The following is a 22,326-nucleotide window of genomic DNA, read 5'->3' as shown; positions in this document are numbered from 1 at the left end:
ACCTTTTTCACCTTCTTCTTCCCTAATGGCTGGCCCTCAAGGCTGGAAATTCCTTCCATTGCACATTTAGCAAGAAGCTTAAGATGCTGGTTCTCAAAATACAAGGAAAGGGAAGAACATCTACTGTTAAGGGTTTTCGGGACAAATGCCTGACAAATTGAAAAAAAAAGACGTATGGTTATGAGAAACTCCTAGACAAAAAAAGACTCACACTGGCATTTTCCCTTCCTGGATGACATTATCCCCATGAAGCACAAATCAAAACAAGAAAAAACAAAAACCCCAATGGAGCACTTACCTGCAACTGTAAAGAAGTCAGCAAACAGGCATATGTAATCACTGGAGAACAAAAATGCGTTCAACTGGCAGAAAATGGACAGAGGTAAACAGACCAATGGTGAAAAGATACTTTCGGACTGGTGGCAAAGAAGTTCTGACTATGGTAGGCCTGAATGGCATCTTTATGCCCTATGCCACGCAAAAAGCGTTTGGGTGATGTTTAGCGTACCTTTACAGCCACAGGAGTCTTTGGTAGACTGGCCGGACATTGGGTTTCCACAGCAGTGAATCCCACATGTTAGGAATACTGCAGCAGTGAATGTAAGGACATCATTTAGCAATGTATGCTGTCTGGTAAGTGTAATTCCACAGAATACTGAGTAATGAATGCTGACTGGTAAGTTTAATGTAACAGAATACTCAATAGCTAGGATAATGAGGCACATTATTCAGTCATGGCCACTAAACTACTGAAATAATGTGTTAGGCCTCATGATGACCAATGAAGACAAAAATACAACACTGGGTGAAGTGAATGCAAATGAAGACACATTCAGGAAAGTAAACATTGTACAGACTGCCTTAGGCACTTTTATGATAACAGTTAATGTACTATGGTATCCCTAGGATGAATCTGCTCTAGTTTGGTATAGAACAACCATCTAATGATGCAAATTTGGTTCTTATCTAGTTTGTATGTCAGGTAGCAGTCCAGTCCAGACTTTACTGACAGTGCTAAAGAAAAAAATAAGCAGCATCAGTGTGGGAGGTGGGCACTGGATTCCGGGTCTATGTCAATTATTTGAACTCTTAAAATGTCGAATGTTATATGGTCGAGACCATATGTTCGACATTTCAAGTGTTCGAAGACTAAATTTTAACGGCGGCGCCATATGTTGCACAATGGGAGAATTTCCCTTTTCTGCATTAAAGTGCGGTCTCGGAGTTGGCATATTTAAGTAGGGGGGTGTGGGGGGTGTAGGGGTGCTTGCCCTCCTGCTCGCACTGTTAGTGTATGTTTTTCTTTTTTTTTTATTAGCTATTTGAACTTCCAAATATCGACCATATAATATTCAACATTTTGAAAGTTTGAATATTTGACATAGACCCTGGATTCCATGGTCTCCACTGATTGTGGATAAAGCAGGTACTGGATAAAAGTCATGACACTATCAAAATATAATCTTTACTTTCCCAGAACAAGCTCATTGTAGAAGTGGGGACCAAATATGGAATGGGAAGTCACTGTATATATCTCATGGGGGAGACTTGGCTAAGAGGTACGTAATAGAAAATACTTTTTTGTAAAATAACAGATAACGGTCTGAAGCCTCAATCCCCAAAAGTTCTCTCCCAGTAAAGGAATGAATGAACTACGGGTGATAGGTGAGGTGTTTGCATGACAAATGTATATAGGGTGGGAACCATAAAGTGAAAATAATATATACATTTATCATATTCTGCCATGATAACCAATTACAATCTTATGAACAGAAAAACAAAAAAGCAATGTGTAGAAATGTCATGTCTCTGCTAACTGTTTGATGCACATAGATGGCTAATAAATGGTTAAGTTATACAATTTCAACTGTCAAACTCCAGCTTACATTTATATATCTAGAAGAAACTGTAGCTTATGTTCAGATAGTTCAACTGTTCAGTTCTATCCTGGTCAAAAAATATGCTTCATTTAACCTTTCTATGAAACTCCAGGTCACTTCATTGATGGATCACTCCACTACCTCCACAGTGCAGTGACCTCAGAATTGGTTATGATATTTAAGGGTCTGCAGGGTGGCTATACTTTAGTGTAAAGCCTTTACTGAAGCTTAACTAGTTCACTTCTATTGTAGCTCTTTTACACTGTGTGCATTCTGTTGGATGCATACTAATTGCTGTAGCTACTTAAATAACACTAACATATATAATAGAAACAACAAGAGCTTTAAAATCAGAATGAGGAAGGCATTGGCTAATCAAAGTAGTCCTCTGTAACTTTGCTGGTCATGTGTAACACATGCAGCTGGCCCTGTTTTCTTCCTATAATCTGACTGACAGCAGCAAGAATGAAGGAAGAATTATACAGCCATGGGACTGGAACCTAAAGCTTACTGATAGTCCATTTGTCTTGAGAACAAGCAATCAAGTAACACATCTCATTGGGAAAGATATGTGCTTGTTTGGAGTCTTCCTATCTGCTACTTCTACAGAGGCAAACGTTCAGTCAGGCCTGGCTGTTATGATGTACAGCAAAATGAAAAGGAATACTTTGGCCCTGAAAAATGAATATTTGCAATTATACCATGACCCCCCATTAATATTCCAAAATGTGCACGCGTGCACGTTGTAAATCGACTTACACTAATGGAAAAAGGTCCGGTCGCCCGGACTTTTTCCATTAGTATAAGTCTTTTTTAAAACACTGTCTCGCTATGTTAAAGGAGTTTAACATAGCGAGACAGGTTTAAAAAAAGCAATGGAGATCTCCGTTGCTTATTTTAAAGCTGTCTCGCTATGTTAAACCCATTTAACATAACAAGACAGTTTGTAAAAAGCAACGGAGATTTTGCTTTCTCCGTTGCTTTTTTCAAAACTGTCTTGCTATGTTAAATGGTTTAACATAGCGAGACAGCTTTAAAATAAGCAACGGAGATTCTCTGTTTCTTTTTTTAAAGCTTTCTCGCTATGTTAAACCCATTTAACATAGCGAAACAGTAAAAAGCAACGGAGATCTTGCTTTCTCCGTTGCTTTTGCCCACGGCTCTGATGTACTGCGTAGGCATACGCATGCGCAGTACATCAGAACTGCCGCAGAATACCAGACAGCTGCAGAAGGGCAGCAAGGAGGCATTATACAATGCCATTATTTAAGAAAAGTAATTAATTTTTTTCTTAAATAATGTCATTGTATAATAGCAATAAACCACTTCTGGGTGTGGGTAATGCTGGATTTACCCATGGTTGGCTTTGTTTGGGCACTCGGGCTTCTCCCTCGTGACCAAACCACGCCAACCGTGGGTAAATCCAGCATTACCCACACCCAGGCGTGGGTTATTGCTACATTAATCCATGTATTGTACCATACCAGCTTCTTGTATTCAAAACACCTCCTGCTTTTTAATTTTGTGAACAATCACAAGGCTTTACTTACTAAGGCAGGCAGTCTTCAAAAGAAAGATTCTACCATGTAGGCATAAAAGAAGGCTGTATGTGAAGATCAGTACAGTTGCTTCAGTGGCATTTAAATGATTGACTTAAAGGCTCTCTCATGCTCAGAGAATTAATCAATGCAGGCATTCATGAAAAGAATGAAAATCTAAGAAAGACAGATGCAACACACCAAACACGATGAAAGGGCAATGAAATGTGACTTGCTTCCCTTTGTCTCAAAATTATCTCTTATTAATGAACCCATAAACTCTCCTCATTTGGTAAAAAATGACTTCTTTCACATTACCATCTGCCAGACAAAACATGACTTGAGACATGTATCATATTTGTATAACTGGAGCATCTTTTAGTAATCAGAATTGTCACTCACTTTGATACTAATGATATCTTTAGATTAGTGATTGTGAATTGTACTTACTACTAGTGTTATGGTTAGGTTTTAAGTCTTATCATACATTATTTAGCTTATGCCTGCAGTTGTAACCAAACCTAACAGCTGTGGTGAAGCCCAGAAAGCACTCATTCTTACCTCCAGCGGAAGTCTCTAAAAAGGGACTTTGGATGATGTGCACCTTCGGTGGTTAGACAAGTTACAGTCAGTAGACTGCTGCCTTAAAGATGAGACTCAGCTGAAAACTGTGACTTTCAGGTAGCACCTGCAGTTTTTCTTGTTCTTTCACCCACAGAAAAATAATGCACAATATTTTTTGTATGCCTATGATCTGAATATCTCCTCCCATCTGTTCTGCCACTTAGCCTCCAGTTTTTCTAAGGTCTCCTATTATGTGAAGCAGCAGAATTCCCCTCCGGTACACACACACACACACATATGCATGCACGCACACACACAAATACACACACACACACACACACACACACACACACACACACACACACACACACACACACACACACACACACACACACACACACACACACACACACACACACAAACACATGTATACATAAGCATATTCTCTGTTTCGAAACAATTCTTCAGCAGTGCAGTTACACTACAAAAGCTATAGCAGACAAGAAGGAGCAGTCCCATTCCCACATCAATGCAGGACACACAAGATTGCTTACATTTTATTTGTCTTGTTTTGATGCCTCTAGAGTACACGAGTAGTCATCTCCAGTAATTTTGTAGACACAGCGCTGTCATACAGAACACTGCTGTGTAACAGTACAAATGCGGCATGGCACAGCATTACAGTACAATGAGGCATAGGACAGTAATACAATGTGCCACAGTGGTAGCATGTCACAGTATTTAGCATAGCACCAAAGTGTAGGGCTGTACAGTGTACTGTAATAAAGGAACTAACCCCCACATCCTGATGAAATCACACTGCAAGGGTTTTAGCAGTACTGCAGACTGAATGGATGGCCTGCAGAGAATGACGTCATCTACATACAAGCTAAAAGAAATGAAGATTACAAGTCAGGTTGTTTACGGAAATACAACACAGCAGTTGAGCCAAGATTACACAATCAGGTGCTCCTAACTTGATGTATGCAGTACATAACAGAGACAGAGTGTGCCATTCTAATTCTTTAAGGTATGTCATTCACTTAGTTCTGGAACTAGAGTCGGAGGTATCACAAATATCAATGTTCAGAAAGCGATACTCAGGAGTTAACAAGGTCAAAGGTTTTGTTCAGGTTTACAAACACCACACCCATGATGAACCCTTTGTTTACGTTATTATTTTCTTTGTTTACTTTTTTAACTGGATAAGTGGGCAGATCCAGTTGACGAGGTACCACAACATAAAATACAAAATAAGACACCGCTACATGAGAGTTACATATGAGCATTCACTCTGATTTACATATAGACTGCCAAACATCATGTAATAGAAAACTGAAGTGAAGTTCTGCATTCTAATTTATGGTGATACCACACATACCAATATCTGTGAAAAGAAAGCTACAATGTCGGGATAATATAGGACTTCTTTGCCAAAGGGAATAATGAGGAATATTTTGCATTTAGCTTTAGCCTGTGACTTTGGCACCAATCATTTATCTGCGCCAGCCCTTTCTGTAATATGTTTACATCATTGGGGGACTCAATGATTGCACCCAGTTTGCAGTCTTCTGCAAACTTGGTAAACCGCAGGTCATCCGCTTTTACCAGGACCTCAGCGAAATAGATTCCAAGCAGTAGGGAGCCCAGCACAGATCCTTGTGGCACATCACTGGTAACTGGTCTGCTGGTGGAGGTGGACTCCCAGACTTTGACAGTGTGCGTTCCATTGCTGAGCGAGTTGGCTACCTATCTAGAGACATATGGGTTAATCCCCAGCTGAGAGAGTTTCTCAATGATCCCTGAGTGTGGGATTATGTCAAAAACCTTGGCTAAATCGACAGATGGTATATACTGCTTTGCCCTCATCCAGGGCTTTGGTGACATTCTCAACTAAGTCTAGCAGGTTTAATAAGAGAGATCTATCTTTGACAAAACCAAACTGGGTCAAGTCAAGAGTTTTGAAGGTCACCTGTGTCCTTGTTGATAAGGTTGATGATGATTCTTTCCATGGCCTTGCAGATAAGGCTGGTTAGGCTTATAGGATGACAGTGGGTCTATATCAGTTCATCAAAATGTCTGAAGTTTGAACACCATATGTTCAAACTTCAAACCATGAACTGCAAAAACATCGAAGTCTTAAAACAGCGATTTTTTACCCCAGGGAAAAAAATTGCTGTTCCAAGAAACACACACGCAACACAAACACACCAAAACAACATCAATCCACACACATACACTCAAAATCCTACATCTAACACTACACTAAACTGTACATACACTACTACCTATCCACTTACCTTAACCCAAACCCTAACCTTAAGGTCCATCACTATCGCACACTCACCTGACCCGCGCCCTAACTCTAACTCACCTATCCCACCCTAACCCTAAAGTCTTTCACTACTGCACACCCATCTCACCCGCGCCCTAACCCTAACTCACCTAAACTGCGCCCTAACCGTAACATCCACATCATCGCACACTTACCTGAACCCAACATGTAACTTCCCACCACAGTCCTGATACTCACAAAGCCACAGAAACAGTCCACTGAATTATTTCCCTGGGAAAGAATTTGGTGGGCTGTGGCTTCACGATTACCATTATTCGAACTTTACAGTTCGAACATCTGGTATTCGATATTCAGCCGTTTCGACGGACTGATATAAATCTGTTGATAGTTTCCTGGGTTGGTTGATGGACCCCATTTATGCAAGGGGATTACTGTTGCTGTTCTCCACTCTGCCCACACAAAGCCAGTGCTCAGGCTGAGGCTAAAGAGAGTGCCACATGGTTTCATTAGGTCTTGTTTTAGATGGTTACTAAGCAGCCTGGAATGTTATCTGGTCCCACAGATGCCATGATTTTGGCCTTAGAGAGCGCTTGTATGACCTGCTCTTTGGAGATACTTGGTAGAGGACTGGTGTCAGGAATATTTTGGGTATGGCTGGTGGGGTCAGGAGGGTGAAGTTCTTGCCAAATCTGTCAGCTAGCAGGTTGGCAATTTCCTCAGGTTCAGTGCGGGTGGTACCATCCGCTATAAGTTCAGCACACAGCTGGGCATTCCCTTTTAGGTTTCAGACATAGCTAAAGAATGCCTTACGGTTCTCTTTAGCTAGGGATAATAATTTAGTCTTGTAACTATCCTTAGAGGACTTTACAAGATATCTGATTTGCTTGTTCAAGCTGTGAATGGTATTCTTCCTGTGTTGAGTAAGTTCCCACTTGTTCTTAGGCATCAGTTTCTTTCTTTTGTTATATAACTTATTGACACTTACAGTCCACCAGGGTGGCTTGTTTTTTCAGGAGGGCCTGGTTTTAGTCCTGTCAGGTGCAGCTGAGACAATACATTTGCTTAACTGGCTATAAAGAGCATTTGTGTTCTCTTCTGCATAGGAGTCATTGCTGGCTGTGTTAGTAGGGGCTTTGAAACTTTGTATACCATCAATTAGTTGGCTATAATTTGGTTTGGAGAAATGTTTCCCTTTTTTTGCTCTTGTGGGGGTGTCAGGTCTGATCTTTACTTCATAAGAGACTGATTTATGGTCTGACCTTACCAGAGATGGCAACACACAGAGGGTAGTGTGCAGTGTCCCCCCCATGTTGGTGAGCACTAGGTCTAGGATTTTTGAGCCCTTTGTGGTGGTGCAGACCAACTGTTCCAGGGCATTTGAATTAACAAAATCCAGGAACATCAGAGAAATTGTGTTTGTGCTTGTGTATGTCACCCAATCAATGGAAGGATAGTTGAAATCTCCCATGACCAAGCTGTTTGGCTGTATACTGAGTGAAAGGAGAGTCAGCACAGCTAAAAAACAAAATAACTGTTTATTCAGTAAAAAAGTAACAGTTCAAACTGTAAGCATTTTAACACCCTGAACAGTGCTTCATCAGACCTCAGTATAATCCATAAACTTCAAATCTCTAAAATACAGTCATAATAACAAGTGAAAGCCATCTCAGGCAAAGCAGCGTGGTCTGTTGAACATGTCTTCCTAGGCTGTCAGATACCAGATCCCCTTGGAGTAGCACAAGAAGCTAAGCCAATTATTGAATTCAATCATTTTTTTTTTGTCTGCATTGTGGCATCATCCTAGGTGAAGGTAGAATGCTGCTTAGGGCTAGAGACATACCTGCCTGGGACACAGTCTGAAAGTTCAGTCATGTCTCTCTTCATATAATCCAGAGAGGTACGTCTCAAGTCATTCAGTCCAACATGTACTCTGACAGCGTTATAACAATAATTGTTGCTGAATGACTTGAGTGTGTGCATAATTTGATGGATCCTGGCACCTGACAGGCAGCTGACCGTGACATTCTCCTTGTCCAACCTAGTGAGGAGGACATCTGTGTGTCTCAGTATTGAGACACCTATGACTAGGACATTAGGTTTTGAGGTGTTTTGCCTTAGTGACTTAATTGCTGAGACACTATGTGTGCTGTTGTGTGTAGTGGTGGAGTCTGTTTGTGTAGGTTGTTTGTGCTTGGGAGGTCTCTGGTCTTTGGATAGGTGAGTACCTCCACGTATGTGTGTTTATGTGTCTTGACTTTATCTTGTGTAACTGGAGAGGTGTGTGTGCTGACAACCTATTTAATGTCTTGTTCATTGTTACATGAGAGAACTGGTTCTAGTTTCATGGTATAATTACATCTCTCACATACTGTATTTGCTTTAGGAGCAAGTGGTTGTCAGTATACATGAAGCAATTGTTATATTGCCTCAGAATGCCTATGTCAATCAGGTTGGCTGGAGAAATGTTGTGAAACTAATTATCCATAGTAGCAGGTAATTCTTAAGTACTAATTTGTGAGAAGGCAAATTAGATCAGCTATTACTCCAGGATTAACAAGGGGACTTGCCCTATAGAAGAACAGGGATGGAAAGTGGGGTGATGCTGATCAGTGCTCAGCTGAGTTTTCTGCAGTGCAGAAATGTGCAGCTGCATTGCCTGCAGAACTGCAGGGAACCTGGGAGGGTTTCACTGTGTGGTGTCTAGGAAAAAATAGTTTCTAGGTGTTTGCATCTATCCAAGGCACCTCTAACCCCTGTTGCACAGTGTGCAGCTATGTGAAAATGCAGGGATTATATACAGGTAAAATTAAACAGTTTTAAACTAGACTGTCAACAGGGAATCACACAGTAATCCTAATGTCACGAAAGGGGATACTGCCAGCCCAGCTATCTGAAATTTTGTAAATAATTATATGTCATTTATGAATATCAACATGATTTATATAGGTGTGACAAAGAGAGATACTGCCAACACAGCTGTCTGGAATTTTGTAAATGGTTATGTGTCATTTATGAACGTCAATGCTTCATGTAAGATGCTTGTGTTACAACCTTATTTGAACTGTATGTTATGTGTATATCAAACTAGGTTTGTAAAAAACATGTGCTGAAAAGGGTTTGTAAAGTACTGAGCTTAAAGATATAGCCACAGTGTACCCTACTGGAAAAGAACAGAAATGTATATACACTACTGTAACTGTTTATTTTAACAGGGGAAGCTGGAACACAGGAGGTTAACTTACAAAACTTCAGAAAAATAGTTGAAATTAAATTACTTTATGGCTGGGCCATAAAAAAGATATATTTCTGTTTCAGTGCAGCAACAGACACAATGTCTGTACTAGAGAAGTTTTCTATATTGTCTTTAAATGTGGAGGAAGGTAAATTATTTTACGACTTCCACCATTTGCCAAAAGATCTGAAGAAGTCTATGTATTTTCAGAGCTGGATGCTAAATACTGCTAGCTTTCAGCAGCAGGAGTTTTACCTGGGTAGAGTCATTCTGCAAGCTATCCCAGCAGTAATATTCGAGGTATTAATTTGGGAAGTCTCTGAGAGAAGGAGAGTATTCTGTATTTTGACTTTGACCTGACAATATCAAGATCCACTCACATCTGCTTTGCTTGCTCTGAAGTAAGTGTACTAAGGTACAGTATAATTCTTTTAGATATAGTCAGGAATATAGCAAAGTTTAACTTAGATATTTTTCTTTATTTACTTGAGACTGTCCTGTAATGCTGTTTTAAATATTTCCTGTGATTTTGAACTCTGACATCACTGTACATTTATATTTAGTATTGTCTTGTTCTTTTATTTATTATTAAATATATAGTACAGTTTTGTACCTACCATAAATGTAGATGTTCGAGGATTCCCTTGCTGCAGTCCTGACTAAACATTGGTAGGTACAAAACTGTATATGTTGTTATCTCTTCCTTGCTGCAGTCCTGACTGTGGGGGGAAATCCAAAGCAGCCAAGAGGGAGGGTGAGGCAGGCTAAAGTAGCAAGGAGCTGACAAATGCCCCTTGTAAAACAGCTGTGCAAAAACCAGCCTAGTCTTAGGTATATAGAGGTGATAGTGCTTGCAGAAAGAAAGTACTGACTACCAAGTAGCTGCTTCCAGAAGCCCACTTAGTTGCTTAGTTGCCACTGCTGTTGAAGTGGCAGTAGCCCTAGTGGAATGAGGCTAATAATCCCAGCCAGCTGCCTCTTTGCCATGATGGGAATAACAAATTGTCCAAGTAAGGATAGGCTTGAGATGCCTTGAAGCCTGAAGTAAGCTATCACTGGAGCCAGAACCTTTTTGAATACTCTAACTTTGAGACCTGTCCTTAATCAATACAGTGGGCTGATAATGAAATCTCAGTTGAAAAGGCCAGATACCTTGAGCAACATCCCTTATAGGCAGTGAGCCTGATACTTCCTTGAGATCCTCAGTTACCATCCAGTGATCCCCTTACCCTTAGACTGTAACCAAAGTTTATGCCGTAATATCCGAACCCAGCAATGTCTGCAGTTGTGTTGAGGATAACTAAATCAGAATTGAATAAAACGTGTTCCCCTTCTTTGGTACCAAGGGGTCTGTTGAATGCCTCAGCCTTTCTGGTACTACTGACAAACGAGAGCCCCTATCTGGAGTAGGGACACAGGACTTGAGAGCCTATCCCCTTTGTGGAGGAGAAACTGGCTTGAAAAATCTTTGTTTTCTTTTTGTGTGGAAATAAACATCCAACATGATCTTGAATATGTAGCACCCCAATTGAATGAAAGAATCCATCTTTTGATGAAAGGAACCCATCTGTCTTGAGGAATCCAGGCGAATCTTTCATGAAAAAGAACAGGTCATCTAAGTGAAAGGAGAAGGACTGACCTACCCTCACCAGTCATCTGAAACCCAGGAATTGAACTCTCTGAAACGGGCCCCTTGAGACCTTGCCCCCTGCCCGCTCGTCTCTGAGCCCCCTAGATGAACTGAGAACCATAAGCCAGGATATATCCACCTTGGCAGGGGAATTTCTACTAAATTTGGGGCTTGGACTGCAAAAATCTTTAACAGTCTAAATAGACTTAGCTTTTGTCCCCTCTTGAGGCTTAAACATGCTTCCACAGGTCCAAACAACAAACTTTTCTGACTGTAAGGAGCATCCAAACTGCTTCCCACACATACTCAAAGCTAAATCCATCAGACTTCAACCAGGCATGTCTGCGAAGAACTTAAACCCATCAGCGCTAGAGGAGCAGGGCCTGAACAGCAAACAAACCACAACAGAAAAGAATAACCTCACCTTGTCTGAGGAGAACCACCAAATCCAACAATTCTTTTTAAACTCTTCCCCCATGAAAACCACACATGAAAGATTTTAATTGGAGATTTACACTCAATGATATTTCAGCATGAATTCCTTATCAAATTCAAGCAAGGAGATAATACCTTATTTCAGCACATACCCTTTCTTACCCAGCCCTCAAAGCTAGAGCCTCTTATACCAACTTCTTACAGGACCTTTTATTTTCCCTTGCTAGCCCACCTTTAGGTATTTGAACCACAGTTTCCAGAGGACTCTTAGAGACTCTTAAGCAAATACTTATGAGCTTGAGACTTTATAAACCCTATCATTTCTAACAGCAGGCAGAGGCATACCTAGCAGGAAGCCTCTTTGCAAAAGCCTCCCTCCACCGCAGTTCCTTTTGGGAGCAGGAGCTAAGGGCCAGGGCCGGGGCTTGGGGTAAAAAGCCAAAGCCCAATCCTGCCTTAAACAGGAACCTGGCCTTCCCATTTAAAGTGCTCTAATCCCCTCCCTCCTCTTTAAATAGAAAAATCCCTCCAAACTTCCCTCTTGGAGGGGTGGAATCATCCACATCCAGGAGAATCAGAAATAGAATCAAATGGGAGTCAACCAGAATAAGGTCTGAACTCTCATCAGAATGAACACAAAACTCTTCCAAAACTTCCAAACTCCTGTTTCCGCCTAGGCCGGGGTTCCTAAAGAACTCCCTTCCTCTAAACCCTCTAATCAAATCTTCTAGCATTTTGTTTCTAGGTAATCAGCGCACAGAGGATTTTTTACATGGGAGACCTGAGCACAGAAGCTGAAGCTCCTACCTCTAAAAGGAAGCTGGCAGAAGGAGGAGAAGCTAGCCTTACAGAAGGAAGGGCCCTAAATGGATTTGGGAGGAGAGGAAGAAGAAGAGTGGCCTCTCCCCTGCCTCAGCATCCTGTACCAGTAAAGTATCCATCTGTGAGACTCAAAGTGTCTGCCTGGCAAAACCTCTTGCTCCCCTGGGGCTCTAAAGAACAAGCTCCAGGACTGCGGTTCTCACCCCTCACCTTCACTTGCCACTCCTTGCTTCTTGGATGAGAAGCGGCGCTGGAGCATCGGCGGCATTACTCAGTACAACAGCTTCCCCAAACACTAACCTAGCACAATCAAGCCCCAACTTAATAATTAGCACTGTTAAATCTAGCACGGTAACGCAACCAACAACGTCAAATCCAACAAGCAACCAACAACACACAATAAGTGATGGCATAATCTATATGCAGATCTGCTTCCCACAAGAAGCCACCATATATTCACCAAAATACAATTCTTAAATTAAATACTGAGGCAAAAAAAAAACCAAAATGTTCAACATTTAGTTTACCCTTCAACTCTGTTTGGTCTGGCTCGAAAATCTCAGAGAATGCAAGGCGGCCGCCAAAAAATTGCTTCATGCGGGGAAAATGACTGGCAAAAAATTTGAGTGCCGAGGACGGTCAGATAGTACCCGTACGGCATTGCCACTGTCGGTCTAATGACCGGGCCATGGCGATCAATCTCTCTGGTAACCGGGACGACTGGGACGCGGACTATACCCAATAGTCAGGACTGCAGCAAGGGAAGACGAAGAACATTTAAACATTTCACTGTGGCTGATCTTTGTGAGACATATTTAAGTTCTTTGAGTACTTGCATATTTATTTGATGACACTGTGTAGGCCACTCCTAATAGCCTTGCTCTTGGTCAAACTACCATTTGTATTGATAGTAACATTACACAGTAAGATTGTACACCCTTTGCTAAGGGCTTTAAAGTAGCTGATAAAGAGTTGGCTGGTGGCAGTAATAACTACCTTATAGTCTGGACAGAAGGGGGCATAGCTAGTAAACCTGTGCCAGCCTTTCCAGTGTGTGTGCATGTATGTGTGTGTGTGTAAAAGAAATCTCCAAGAGTGTGTGTGTCGGCTACTTGGGCAGGGACACAAAGCACTGGTTGGATAGAGAGAGTGTTGAAGGTCTTGGCTTAGCTACTCAGCTGAGATCTCAGCTCTATAGCTTTGCCAGTGGGGAGTCTTATTAGGGATCTGGAGAAAGAGGGAGAAACCAGCCTCGGACTGAGTGCTCTTAAGAGAAATTCCACTTGATGCAGAGAGCTGCATCTGGAAATATTGTGTCTGTATCTGTCATCCTCCCAGTGTACATCCCCCACTGTTGCTAGTGATGAGGATTGAGGCTCCTTGATTACTAGGCCAGTGATGGGGTGTCACACCTTCCTCCAGCTAGTCCCAGATCAGACAAGGCTATATCCATTCTCTTCTGCCATAAGGATGCAGGGGAGCCCTTCATAATGTAAGATGGCTGAATTTGAGTTTAAGTGTATGAAAAAACGGATTCAGCATGTCTGGATCTAGTCTATGTAATATTTCAGTGCAAAACAATTGTAAGTAATAAGCAGGGGCAAACAGTAAAAACAGTCAAAAAGGCACAGATTAATGCAGTAAAACAGTAAGGTCAAGGAGGGTGGTCAGATAGGCGGTAGTATAGGAAACATCAGTGGATCTTTTTTTTTATTTTTCAGAAGAGAAAAGTAATAGACAGGGATTACTTGATTTATGGGGATTTTTAATTCTGGTATGGGCATCTCTGACTATAATTAACTGTACTTAGGGTTACCACCTTTTCAAATGCTCAAAGTGGGACATTTGTGGGACAGGTGGTAACCCTAACTGTACTGACACAAGAGAACTGGGTAACAATAACAGCTGTAGTAAAAGGCTCTGAGCTTGGGGAGAGTAGGTCAGTGCAGTAGGTGGATAAGGATTTATTTACTTATTAATTTACTTATTTACCTATTTATTTTTGACATACTTTTTTGTGGTTTACACAAGTCAAATGTGTTTAAAAAGTTTAAAAGAGTGGAAAATGAAGGGGAGGGCATTGATCACCAGCACAATTGCAATGGGTAATACTGGGTGAGGACTTGAAGCCTCAGTGATGTTAACATTGGCGGCAGGTTGGGACAGTGAAGTGGGTGCAGGTGGACATATTTTGTTCTGTAGATTACATATGTCATTCAAACAGGATGCTTTTACATGAGGACCACAATATCACTGGCAAGATGGACACCCATCACTGTCATCAGCAGCATTACACAAAATGATTGGTATTAACTAGTGATGCATGCAGACTGAGAAATAACTCCTCCAAGGATTATTTAAAAGGAGGGGATTTACTGAGGTGGAGTATCTCGTGAGGACAGGCCTCATACAGAAATGCAATTTTTGCATCACTGAGTTAGTAATAAAGTGTTGGGGTGCCATGGTGTATTCCTGGATCCCAGTGAATTATGGGTAGGGCAAAGGAAGTGCAAAGTACACAAATATTTCATACTACAAATTCAAAATAATACATGCATAGTATCATATAAAAAACAGCAGAAATAAAGTCAAATTTCACACAACATTCTGACAAATGTTTAAAGTAAACAGGCACACACACAAAACTGAATTTGTTTACTGACAAAAATGTTCTCCAATTATGCTATATTAGAGACCACAGTGACCTTTCACACCATTACACAAAGAAAATGTCAAGACTGTGAGTCAGGTTAGAATCTTCCTCTATTTTGTAGAAAGACTGTAGCGAATTAGTGATTGAAGACCCAACTAGCTTGATCCACAAGTGTGAAACTGGGTCCTGTTTGTAATTTCACAAATGTGGCTGAGTTTTTCTGCTACCAGCTCTGGAAGCTTCCTAACTCAAAGTAATGACAGGTAATTAGCAATGTTAAAAATACCACCCACGGGTATCAGCACTTCAGTGATCAGTCTAACAGACAATAAATGGCTTCAGTAGTGACGTGGTAAACTGCTCTCATTATTTATAGTACCATGAAAAAATCCATTTCTGTAATTCTGTACTTTTTTTCAGTTTCTGAAACACTTAGTAAATAGACCACTTAAGGTTTCTGATGTGCTAGCAAATAGTAAGCACTGTATCTCAGAACTGTTGTCATTTTGATCAGCAGTTATATATCAGTTTCTGAAACACTTAGTAAATAGACCACTTAAGGTTTCTGATGTGCTAGCAAATAGTAAGCACTGTATCTCAGAACTGTTGTCATTTTGATCAGCAGTTATATATATTTCTTTATATAATACTACATAAGCAAATGCACTTTCCTTAATTTTAGTAGCCCACTCCCACTAAAAAAAAATATGTCCTAAATTTGTATTTAGTAGTGTAACAGTAGTTTCAGGATTTTTTTTTTTTACTTTTTTTCTCTCTCTGGGAAGAGTACACAAAGAAAAATATATACCAGATCCAGCTCAGGAGGAAGTTTGATCAGTGATTTGACAATATTTCAGCAGAGAAGACTATGACCTCATATTTACATACATGGGGTCATCCTTCACACATTTCAGTTTCATATTTTTATGCATCCACATCACTCTACTGCTAAACACCTTCTCTGTCAAAATACCACTTCATTTTAAGCTCTGTTGTAAAACACCTACATACCACAAGTCCTTGCAGGTACTGGGCAATCTGGCTTCAACTTAGATGCCTGAGGTGTTCCCCCACCTAGTTTCCCTATTTTTTTTTACGATGTTCTCTGACATCTTTTTCAAGTGTGAACTTGGGATCTCCTGCCAGTCACAGGCATTATGGCCCATATAACCGCTACACCTGCAAGCACAGGCTTGAGACCTGTAACAGCTCACGAGGTACAGAACTACATATACAATCTCAGTGAAACACACCCACAGCATGTAGAACTCAACACATAGGTGATGCTGGGAGTGGCCCTGCCCTCAGTTCAGTGTTCGGCAATGGAACCCTTGTTAATGAGCAGAACCATTGGTTTAGCCAAGGCCTCTGACACTTGTTCTCTGCCTTACTTCAATACTGCCTTGAAAGAGTAATTTCACTTTCAGTTTCACACTACCTACTTGGTACAGAAAGGACACAGGAATAAAGAGGATCTAACTTCTACAGAAAGAACCACACTCAACTGGAATACGTTTTTGCAACACTGTCCTGTACCAGCCAAACATGTTTAATTATTCTAATATTTACTGTCATGATTATTGCTTCGTATTAAAATGCAGAAGGCTAACATTTGTTTCACTGTAATTTGGTATATTACTTTTATATAATTAACACTGGCTAATCACACTGTTATCTGAAAATGGTCCTGAGACCAATGTTCTAGCCCAGTCAACAAAATCAAAACAAACAAATAAATAAATCACTATTCAACAACTGTGTGTCACAAAAAGCAGTCGATAGTCCTGACTTGACCCCATTACAACCTTAAAATGTTTACATTTTTTTTCTTTATAGATGTTATTAGTAAAATATAAAATGATAACTACTAGTCAGTCATTTATTCTGCTTTCTTTTTAAAGCTGTATCTCTATAACATAATTCAGATGCGCATAAAAGCCTTACTTCGAATTGAGACACAAAGGCACATAATAACTGAAAAAAACAAAAATTAAAATAGCTGTGACGGGATTACTTGGCTATGCAAGAAGGATGATACCTTTCTGTGTTCTGTTGATGCAGACGTTTCTAGTGGGAATACATCACAAAAGAACAAAATCTTTTGAAGATGAATGCCTTTAGAACTGTTAACTGACTTCTTTTTTGAATCCATTGCCTGCATTGCTGTAATTATTCAGAAAACCCTGACATTTAAATACCAAAAAAAAAAGTAACAAATTTAAAAGGAGGATATTTATTTAACACAACGATGCTTTTGATTCTGCAGAGTATCATTTTTGTCTCCTTCTCCATCTCCCCTCTTCAAGGTTTTGTCGGTTCTCGGGGGTTTGTGCAGTAATGTCACAAACTGTATTTAATTGCTTCTTCAGTCACTGATTTAAATTCACTTTGCCAATTGTCAGTTACACAGTTCATTTACAATATGCATCCCACAAAAGGTGCACTGATCACATATTTCAGACTGACTGCATTCTGGGGCCCTAGATCTGCAATGAGGCTTTACTGTAAATGTTGGCTGTTCTAATCCAGGTTACACTACTTAGTTATGTATGATAGATTACCTGGGGGAGTGTTACTATTATTGTTGCCATGGTTTAATAAATCTAGATATTATACCTTGATACAATACAGTAAATGTGTTGCAAGTATGGGATAAAAAAGAAAATAAGGATATCAGTGTGGAGAATGCACATTTTCATACCATCCAAACAAACGTGTTGCCATAACACTGGCAACCCTCTGACTGGCATTCACAATTATAAAACGCACTCCCACCCATGGGATGATGTATAAAAATGTCACAAAGGTGCTCCTATTTCATGGAATTTTGTTTCTCTCTTAAGTTTGGTAATAATAATGATTAAACTATTATATTCACATAGCAAACGTCTACCTGTAAGTAGGGAAGGCATAATCCTGATGTGTTCACATATTGTAGCAGTACTGTATGGACACTAGTTTATGTGCAAAGCTGATATTTCACAAATATAGTTTGCTTATATTTATGTAATTTTAAATGCTTTATCCCATACATACACCCCCTCAGGTTACCTATGGTTTGATTACAGTTATTCTCAGTAGGGAATAATAGATAATTACCCTTATTGTATTTTATTTATTTAAAAGATTCATAGGTTATATTGTCAGACTCATGACCTACTGGCATTCAAAACACTTGATTGCTGTAACCCATGTTGATATATGTGTGTGTGTGTGTGTGTGTGTGTGTGTGTGTGTGTGTGTGTGTGTGTGTGTGTGTGTATACACACACACCAACATTTTTAAAAGAAATTGATGACTAACTTCTGCGATAATCTTGCAAAGTTCTGTTTAACACACCTGATATGGAATTATATTTATTTTTATGTTAAGGTTCTCCATTCTGGTGTTAATTTCATCAGTGATGAGTTCCAAGCATAGTCGTTCAAATAGATCTGGATCAGACATTACTTTATGGATAGCCAGAGGCAATTTCCTAATTATGATTGCACTGATGACCTAACTGTATTAATGACTGTATTATAATATTTTACCTACTTGCGATAACTACTTGAGATCTGTCATAGTCTCATATCTAAGTACTAGTCTAGCTACCCTGTTGTCTGCCATTATCCTTAAATCTTTAACAAACGTTTAATTTTTTTTTTTTATGATTATACTATTCATTTGTGGTTATAATTTATGTCTTTTTTGCCAAGTTTTCTGATTGTACATTTATTGATATTAAAGATGAGGTCATTACTACATATATTTTATATATATATATATATATATATATATATATATATATATAGGGTCTATATTAGAACATTGAACTTTCAAAATTTCGAGTGTTCTAATATCGACCCATTTTCAGCGAACGCTGAAAATATCGAAGAAACAGAAAACCAATTTTTTTCCTAGGGAAAGAATTTGGTTGTCCGTTTCTGTTGCTTCAGTATTTTCAGCGCTGTGGTGGAAAGTTACGGGTCAGGTTCAGGTAAGTGTGCAATTGTGTGGATGTGAGGGTTAGGGCGGGTTAGGTGAGTTAGGGTTAGGGTGTGTGTTAGGTATGTGTGCGATTGTGTGGACGTGAGGGTTAGGGCGGGTTAGGTGAGTTAAGGTTAGGGAGCGGGTGAGGTGAGTGTACGATAGTGACGGACGTTAGGGTTTGGGTTAAGGTAAGTGGATAGTTAGTGGTGTGTGTATAAGTTTGGTTTATGGTTAGGTGTAAGATTTTAGGTGTATGTGTGTGGATTGCTGTTTGTTTGGTGTGCTTGTGTTGTGTGTATGTGTTTTGGAACAGCAAATTTTTTTCCTAGAAAAAAATTTGCTGATCATGTTTAAGAACTTCTGCATTTTTTATTGAAATAATGTTACCCAGTTTGCAGTCAGAAGTGTAGTTAGGGTGGCATGAAAGGGGGAAACGCCTTGGATGCAAAGTGTTAAGGGGCACAATCATCCATCCATTATCTCAATCATTGTTTGCATTTCCGGTCAAACCTGAGCACTATAGTATTCCATGTGTGGTCTAAACTGTAGCAGCTGTTTGCTACATTGTAGAAAATCAGTTTACTACAGTTTAAATGCAAAACAAAAAAAAAAAATCTTTTTTTTTTTCAAATCATATCTGAGCACTGCAGCCCTCTGAGTAGGGTATAAACTATAGCAACTGTTTCTACTTTTCTAGCAAGAAGTTTGTTACAGTTTAAAAAGATAAGTTTTTTTAGTAAATCCTGAATGTCATAAATCTCCATGCAGGGTATAAACTGCTGTAACTGTTTGCTACATTTGTAGCAAGCAGTTTGCTACAGTTTAAAACAGAAAATATATTTATTTAATAAAATGTAAGACAGGAGGATTGGGTACAGGGCACAAAAATGGGCCTTGAATGGCTGGGGGGTGGGGCAAGTAATGTAATGTATCTTTCTACCAAGCCGGTGTGCCAGTAGAAGGAACATCTTTTTTTTATTCACTTGTAAAGCTGAGGGGATGGAACGCTAGTTAGTGGAACCAGCACTGGGCACTAGTTCAGCCAGTTGCACTTCTGGTTGAGGGTACGGGTTTCACATGTTTTATGGAAAGAGTAGCCTGTTGCAGAGAAATGCACTTCTGTTTGCAGTTATCAGCATTTTTGTTTTTTCAGAAACCATTTCCTACTTTTACTCCTGAGAAGAAGAGTCAAAAAAGGGGTAAATTATTTAAGGACTACACCAAGGAGGCCAATGTTTGGATGCAGGTCTTCAGTCAATCAAAAATGCATGTTCATAGTGTCGAATGCTGAATAGAAACCAAACAAGACAAAGCTGGAATAAAACTGTTGATGTGTCAGTGCCAGGAGGCTTATAGTGCCTGCATATTTGAACTGCTTCTTACTGAAATTGGTACACCTTGTTTGCTGTAGCATAGACTAGATCCAGGCCTGCTGAATCTAGCTTTGTTTGTATAACTTTAGCACTAATCCAGGCATTCGTTAAAGTATTCAATTGTATTTATTACTGCTTGGTAGTAACTTGATTAAAGTGTAGCTATCATTCTAAGTCTTTTGGATTAAGCACTTGGGCTTCAGACCAGTTGTTTTACATTAGGAAGGTTTGTGGCCTGCACTGTGGTGGTAGGACAGGCAGCTTACATCCTTCTAAGTTGTGAACTGCTGATAGAGGGCTCAGTGTCTGTTATTCTAAAAGTGTATTAGTTCTGGTTTAAGCACTTGGGCTTCAGGCCAGTTATTTTACATTAAGAAGGTTTGTGGTCAGCACTCTTGTGGGAGGAGAGGCTGGACTCTGCCCTTCTGAGCTGGGAATTTCTGGTTAAAGGCTTGTAGTGCCTGCATATTTGAACTGTTTTTTACTGAAATTGGTACACCTTGTTTGCTGTAGCATAGACTAGATCCAGGCCTGCTGAATCTAGCTTTATTTGTATGCTTGTTGTTTGTTTGCTTGTTATTTCCCATAAACGCTAATTCCACTTAAAACGTGCTTTTCAGCACTTCTGTGGATCCTTAGTGATATCTGCATTGCTTACTGTACTTATTTCCTTGTTTCACTTGAAAGAAAGTTACTGTTTATCGTTTTTGCATTTAAGTTACCTGTAACACATTGCATTTTAGTTACCTGGCACTTGCTCACTAAAGCAATTATGTAAGTCAGCACTAAAATATTAAAAGCACTTCACCCTCACAAACTCCCCTTGAGTACCTCATTCCCCATTGGCCCTTTTTTCAATTATAAAGGAATTCTCAATACTATTCTAGCATGTCCAAAGGTCAGTTGTCAATCTCCTCTCTGCTCCAGCTGGTGAATCTGGGAATCTTGAGGCAATGTTACAACTGCCTCATGTACACAGACAACCCTCTCCTCCTCCCAACAAATTCCAACACATGTGAGAGATGCAACTATATAGCCATACTGGAGGCTAAGCTCTCTCAACTCAGTACTGGTGAAACCAGTCAGGAGGAGAAGGAAATCACACTCACTACAATTCCAGTCTCACACAGACCTACCACGACAGCAAACAAAACACAAACACACAAAAACATACTCGGAGGTTCTAAATAAAAATCTGCCTAAGCAGCAGAGACCTCCAAAGTAGACACCCAAGCAACCACTACCCCAAAACAAAACACGTGCAACACATAGCTCACAAAGCTAGTGTGCTGAGCAGTCACAGCCCTTAAGGCTAAACAACACACCTGATACACTTGTAATAGGTGACTCTATCATCAGGCACACTGATGTCCTGCTCACCAGGCTGAACAAGGAGAAGGTCACGGTGAGCTGCCCGTCGGGCGCTAGGATCCGCCACATAACACAAGCACTCAGGTCACTCCAAGGCAAGTACAAATATGACTCAGTCATTGTGCATGCTGGTGTGAATGACCTGAGACGTAGCTCCCTGGACTACATGAAAAGAGACATAGAGGAGCTCTCTGAGCATGTAGCCCAGGCCGGTATGACCCTGACCTTGAGTAACATATTACCCTCACCAAGAATGATGCCACAATATGAAGACAAGATGATCAATTTCAACAATTGGCTTAAGTATTGGTGTCATTCAAAGGGGATCCAATGCCTGTCAGCCTGGGATGACATGCTCGACAAGCCACGATGCTTCGCTGGGGACGGCTTGCACCTGTCACCCCTGGGCTTTCGGATATTGGCAAAGGCTCTTGTTACCCCCATAGTGCCTTTTTTAGGCAAGGCTCAAAAGACAAACCCACCTCCATAGGTATCACAAGGGATAAGAAACTAAGAGTAATGCTACTCAATGCCAGAAGTCTAAACCTCAAGATGCATGC

At 40.2% G+C, this 22,326-nt stretch overlaps 1 protein-coding gene across 1 annotated transcript in view; it reads right to left on the bottom strand.

The window, feature by feature from the left end:
* RAB3B (RAB3B, member RAS oncogene family) overlaps positions 1-22,326 on the bottom strand; it is a 369,726-nt gene that overhangs the window by 162,904 nt on the left and 184,496 nt on the right. The window lies entirely within an intron of this gene.

Source organism: Protopterus annectens, chromosome 10.part0 (genome assembly GCF_019279795.1).
Source record: "Protopterus annectens isolate FY-2018-M chromosome 10.part0, PAN1.0, whole genome shotgun sequence".
Classification (NCBI taxonomy): domain Eukaryota; kingdom Metazoa; phylum Chordata; order Ceratodontiformes; family Protopteridae; genus Protopterus; species Protopterus annectens.
The sequence above is the reverse complement of the archived record's forward strand: the minus strand, read 5'-3'. Positions and strand labels throughout refer to the sequence as shown.